This window comes from Aptenodytes forsteri, unplaced genomic scaffold, assembly GCF_000699145.1.
Source record: "Aptenodytes forsteri isolate BGI_AS27 unplaced genomic scaffold, ASM69914v1 Scaffold7, whole genome shotgun sequence".
Taxonomy (NCBI): Eukaryota; Metazoa; Chordata; class Aves; order Sphenisciformes; family Spheniscidae; genus Aptenodytes; species Aptenodytes forsteri.
The window spans coordinates 1,449,697-1,455,460 of NW_008795919.1; positions in this window are offsets into that span (position 1 = coordinate 1,449,697).

Below are 5,764 nucleotides of genomic sequence, written 5' to 3' on the forward strand. Positions count from 1 at the left end.
AAGAGAGAGCTGGGAAGGGAGGGAGTTAGAGATGGAGGCACAGGGGTCATATCAGGTAAGGAAAACAAATAAATAGCTGATTCAGGGGTTTGTTCTCCTCTTTTATTTAGCAGAAACTGTATTTTTACAGCTGCAATCCCTTAAAATGGGATTCTTTTTCCCTTAAACAAATCCTTGTAAAATAATGCTTCATAAAAATAAGCGTTCCTCTTCTCGATCCTGAAGACAGAAAAACAATAATGCCGGCAGGGCCCTCTCCATGCTGCCGAGGAGGCTGATGGTGGCTGTCACGCGTGTCCCTGGCTGCGCCTGCCTGAACCACAGCGTGGCAGGAGCCTGGCTGTGGCCTCCCCTCTGGGTGCTGCGGTGGGTATGGCACAGTGCCGGCACTGCTGGCTCCGGTGGGACGGGCAGAGCAGAGCTCCTCTCCCAGCATCTGCCGTAGCCGCCTGCATCCTCACAGGGTCCGGGCTTTGTTGTGCCGCCGGCAGCAGAGCTGTCCCGGTCCCCTCCAGCCCTGGGGCTGCAGCCAGGGCCGGCAAGCTCATGCACGGCCCCGAGCACAGCCCGGCGCGGGGAGCACAAGGGGCCCAGCTCGGTGGGCATTTACCGGGCAGGAGAGCAGTGGTCAAGGCTGCCTCATCACTGGAGACCTCTGACAACCTGCCAAATGCTTGTAGCATTGGGAACAATCCCATGCCAGGGCTCCCCCCTCCTTTTACTTAATTTGCTTTAATTTTGTTTCAATATGGGGGCTTTTTGGGGTTGTTTTTTCTCTAGGCTGCAGCTTTTTTTTTTTTCACTGCTGCTTCAGCAAAAGCAATTCAGGAAATTCCGATCAAATGCCGGTGCGCAGCAGCCCTGCCCCTGCTCCCCAGCGGGAGAGGCAGAGAGCTTAATTCTCATTAATAACCACCACGAGACAATTATTGCGAGAAGGAGGAAAACCAGCAAAGCTCTTTGGCATCACGTGTTACTTAAGCTTCTGAAAATAAATGTTCTTTGCAAATCAATCTGTTTGCAGCTCCGTGCGTGGAGCTGGCACAGAAAAAGTTGCTAGAGGAAAGGTATATTTATAGAGGGTATTTATTTTAAATAAACAGGCACTTAAGGCAGAGGCTGCTGCTCCCAAGAGCCACAGCCCTCCCCTGGGCTTTCCCGGCCGAGGGCTCCCACCCCTTGCCCTCCAAGCGAGCTCCCATCAGTGCCACAGCTGAGCCACAAACACAGCGAGTCTCGGGCTCCAACATCGTGATTTTGGTCCAGCACTCACCCAGCCGCTCTTGGGGCAGGCAGGGCTCGGCGGTGGCAGCCTGAGCCACCCGTGGGAGTCACGGCCAGAGCGCACACGGCTTTTGTTAGAGGAGACCCTGCTCGCTTGAGAGATGCCACAGCAACACTCGGCTCAGTGGGCTGTGGTTTTCATCCTGCCTTTTTTTTCCCCTCTTCTTACATATGTTAAAAATATGTAAGGGGAGCCTGATGTGGGCATAACCCCAGACAAACAGGTACTGGGGCAGCCTCTGAAAGGCTCTGCTGGGTGCCTGTGGTTAGTTATTGCTCATAAACCGTGTATTTATTGTGCATCTCCCAGCTGGCACGTGTCGGGAAGGGCAACGTGTTCAGGGCAAATATGGTCCAGAAAAAGCCAAATTTGAGGGAGTCCTGCTCCCATCGGGATCCTTCCCGGGTTCACGGCTGATCCTTGTGGGGCAGAGGGTGCAGACAGGGGTCGTGGGTGCCCGCTCTCACTGTCGCTTTGTCCGCAGGAGCAGTGGGGACCAGGATGCTGCCAGACGCCGTGGCGCTGCTGGTGGTGGTGGTGATGGTGGTCGGCCTTCGCTCGGCGGCGGGAGGAGGCGCGGCGGGCTACGCCCAAGTGAAGTACATGCAGCCCATGGTGAAGGGACCGCTGGGACCCCCCTTCCGCGAAGGCAAAGGGCAGTACCTGGGTAAGGGACGCACTCTGCGGGGGAAGGTGGTCGGACACGGGGCCGCGGCTGCCTGGGAGACCTGCCGGCATGGCAGGAAGGGGCTGTAGCATCCTACAGCCATCAGGCACTCGTCATCCCCTTACCCCCAGGGTCGGTGCTCCTGGGGAGCAGCCTGGCATGGCCAAGGGTGCTGCTGTCCAAAGCATCTTTGACCAAGCACGGAGGGGCTGTTTAGGTCTCCTTAACCCATTGCAGAAAGACAAGGATGGGCACAGAGGGGCTCAGCAGAGAAGTCAGAGCCCTTTGCTTGGGCTGGGTGAGCACCCTCAGGTGCTCAGTCTGGGAGCTGGTGCACAAAGGGGACCCACAAGCCCTTTGCTCCCCTCCTCCTTCCTTCCTGCGTGTTTGCTGGTAGCTTTGAGGCTCAGCCCCAGGAGCCCCAGCACTCTCCATCTCTCCCTCTCGCTACTGTTAAACCTGAGCCGTCCCTGTGAGGCTTTTTCCACTCCTCCACCTATTCCGTTTTCCCTGTCTGCATTTCACACCAGCTGGGAAAGGAAAGAGAGCCAAGGCTGGAGCGGAGACCCAGCCTAGCGAGGGGAGAGCAGGAGAGAGACATTTCCTCCCTCAGAGGGCAGCGACCAGAAACTCCACACGTGTTAAATCACTCCCCACCAAGCGACATGTGCTGCGCGGAGAGGCAGAGGTGCTGAGGTCATTGCTCCATGCAGCCAGGCCTCCCGCACCGCTTCCAGCCCAGCCTTTCGTAACCCCCTGCCCGCACGCCATCCCCTGCCCTTGCTGTAGTCCCCCAGTGCCTGCCCAGGGCTCCTTTTATGCCCAGCCCTGGCCACAGGTGCTGGAGGTTAGAAGGCACAGGAGGGTCCATCAGTGCCCCACACCGGGGGGTTATTAGTGTGTGTTAATTACACACACACTGGGGAACCGTTCAGGAACTTGGGGTCTTTGCAAACAGCGAGTGTTGAATGTGACCGAGTTTCTCCGGCACTTCATGGCTCATCAGGGCATCCCTCTGCCAAGTGAGCCCCCAGCACCTCCCGAAGGTGCACATGACCATCACTGCACCCAAGGTAGCAGCAGCACAGTATCTTCAACTCAAGAGGGGGATGGAGGGGAGGGTCTGAGCCCTTTCCTTGATACCAAACACAGCGATCCCCAACGCTCTTCCCAGAGCCGGGCGCTGCTGGCAGCACTGCGGGATGGGGCAGTGCTGGGGCTCGGGTGCCCGGACCCGCCGGGTTGGTTCTTGGCCCGAGGGAAGAGCCACTGCAGCCCTCCCCGTGGGTTCGCGCAGACACGGACCCTCCAGGGAGCCGAAGTCTTGGCTCTGGGAGGAGAAACTGGAGAAGGCTCGGCTGCCGGTGGCTGATTTACTGCTGGGCTGAATGGCTTATCAGGAGTTCAGCTCAGCACATATGTCAGAAAACACACAGCAAAACCTGGAGCTGAAGCATGCTACGAGCCCCCCTCCCTCCCTACCCCCTTCCCAGCTGTTGTAAAGCTGCTCCCTGAATCCCAGCCAGAGACAAAACCTTCCAGCGTAGCGCAGGAACATTTCAGCTGCTGGTGGGACTGGATTCAAATATCTCCCTGCTGTTTTTCCTCCTTTTTTCCCCTTCTTCCTATGCATCAGAGCAGCTTGCGCTGCCTCTGAGCAGCGCTGCCTGCTAACTGTGGCGGAGAGGAGTGAGTGTGCCAAGCTCTTTGCAAGGTGCGGCTTGGGTGCGAGCTTTGCCAGGTTAGACCAGGCATGGGTTAGAGGAAACACCGAGGCAGGGCAAAGCACGGGAGTCCCCTGGACATTACTCTCCTAAAACCCCTGGGAAAGAGAGGATGGGCAGGGGGATGTAGGCAGGGGCACAGCTGCAGCCTAAGCCACCGGCTGCGGGGCTGCACAGATGCGGCTGGGGAAGCCGGTGCCTCCTGGATCCCACCAAGCTCCCATCTCTGCTTAACCTCTAATTTGGCAAGGAAAATCCCTGCTGGCCTTCTGCCCTGCTCGGGGAGCTCAGCTGACTCGCCGCGACGGCGCAGGGCCGTGCCGTGCCCCTGCGGGTTACCCCTGAGTCAGCGGAGAGCTGTGCGGGGGCCCCCCCCTGCTGCCCCAGCCTGGTCCTGGGGCTGGGACCCCCACCTGAGGGGCCAGGCCAGGCCCCGGGGCTGCGGGGGGCTTTCGCCGGCCTGCGGGTGCCATCTAGTGAGGGACAGGGCTGGTTTCCTCAGGGTGCCAGACACCTTTTCTGACCCAAAAATAGACTCCCCAGGAGCATGGAGGCAGCTCTGGGCAGGAGATGCTGCTAAATGCTAAAATGCTAAAAGCATTTAAGCAGATATTTGCGCAGTTGGGTTTTATTTTGGCTTGGTTAAAACCACGTCTGTGCAGCTTGCAGCCAGGTAGAACCACCGCTGGGTGCTGGCCGAGACTCGGGGAGCCAAGCCAGCAGCACCCCAGCTTGGGGCACCGATAAGGCACTGGTGATGCCTGGGATGGTGGTTTGTGCCAGGCAAGCGGTGGAGTTCCCCTCCAGCGACAGTACAGAGGGTTCACCCCGGGGCAGCAGCCTCAGCTGCAAAGGTAAAGGAGCGCTTTTGACCTCCCCAGGCTTGGGCAAGCTCAGTGGAGAGCCAAGGCCCAACCTCTGCCTTCAGGGCTGCGCTGCGCAGGAGGTGGGAGCCGGCAGGTCCCGGGCAGTGCCTGGGCTGCTGCTGCTGCCCAGTGTCCCCAGAGCAGGTGGCCCACAAGTCCTGCTGCTTTTAAAGACACTCAGTCCTGTGATCCCTGTGGGGCTGCTGCTTGCTGCACGTGGCCAAGAGGCCTCCAGGTCCCTTAGCTCCTGCTAATGGGGAAACTTCATCTGCCACTTCCATGCTTCTTTCTGCAGCCTGCTCTCATCTCACCGCCATCCCCTTGCATGGCAGCTCCATCTGCGAGGGCTGTGTCTGGGTCCTGCGCTGAGCTTCCCCGCGCGGCTCGGGGCACCCGCTGCAATGGAAGATGGGATGAGAGATGCAGTAACACTCGTCCCGTGCTATGTCCGTATGGGCCTGTGTAACTTGCTCTCATGAGACAGGGCTTGGCAGCAGTGCTGGAACGAGCTCGGCTGGGCTCTGCCATGGAGCAGCCAACCTCTCCTTCCTGCAGTGTCATCCGGCCGCGCTGGCCAGACCCGCTGCCGACTGCTCGTGGCTGGGAACCACTTCCCATCTTGCTGGATTATTCCTCTGCCAGCCAGTCCGCGCTGCTGGGTCCTTCCTCCAGGCGTGCAGGGGTCCTTACCAGGACGAACGCTGCTCCAGAGGGGCTGCAGGATCCGCCTGGACATGTCCATGCCCCTCAGGAGGTGACAAGCTCTGAGGTGCCCAGGCGAGAGCTCGCAGGGACCATGCCTGCTCCTTCCCCTTCCCGCTGCCCCAGCTGGCTCTTTGCATTAGCATTCATGGCAGCTTTGTTCATGCTTCGAGGGGAACACATAACCCCATGCTGCTGCTGTGAAATGCAGAGCTCCGAGACATGCGTCTGTGGTAAGACATGGTCTTTTGAAATTGGATACCACTGGGGCTGCAATGTCCCAGTTTCTCTCTGCTAACGTCCCCGGTTTGGTTTTCCCGTCTGCTTTTTTGGCCGCCTGCAAGTTGGCAGCTCTCGCCTGGCGTTTCTCTTCACTGCCTTGTGTGAGAGCGTGTGTGCACTTTTTCCTTCCTTCGTGGGCTCAGCTGTAGATCCTTGTTCTGATTCCATGCAAAATGACCTAGAAAACTAATTCTTTTCAAACCATTGCAAGAGAAAAAAAAAAAGGGGGGGGGGGGGG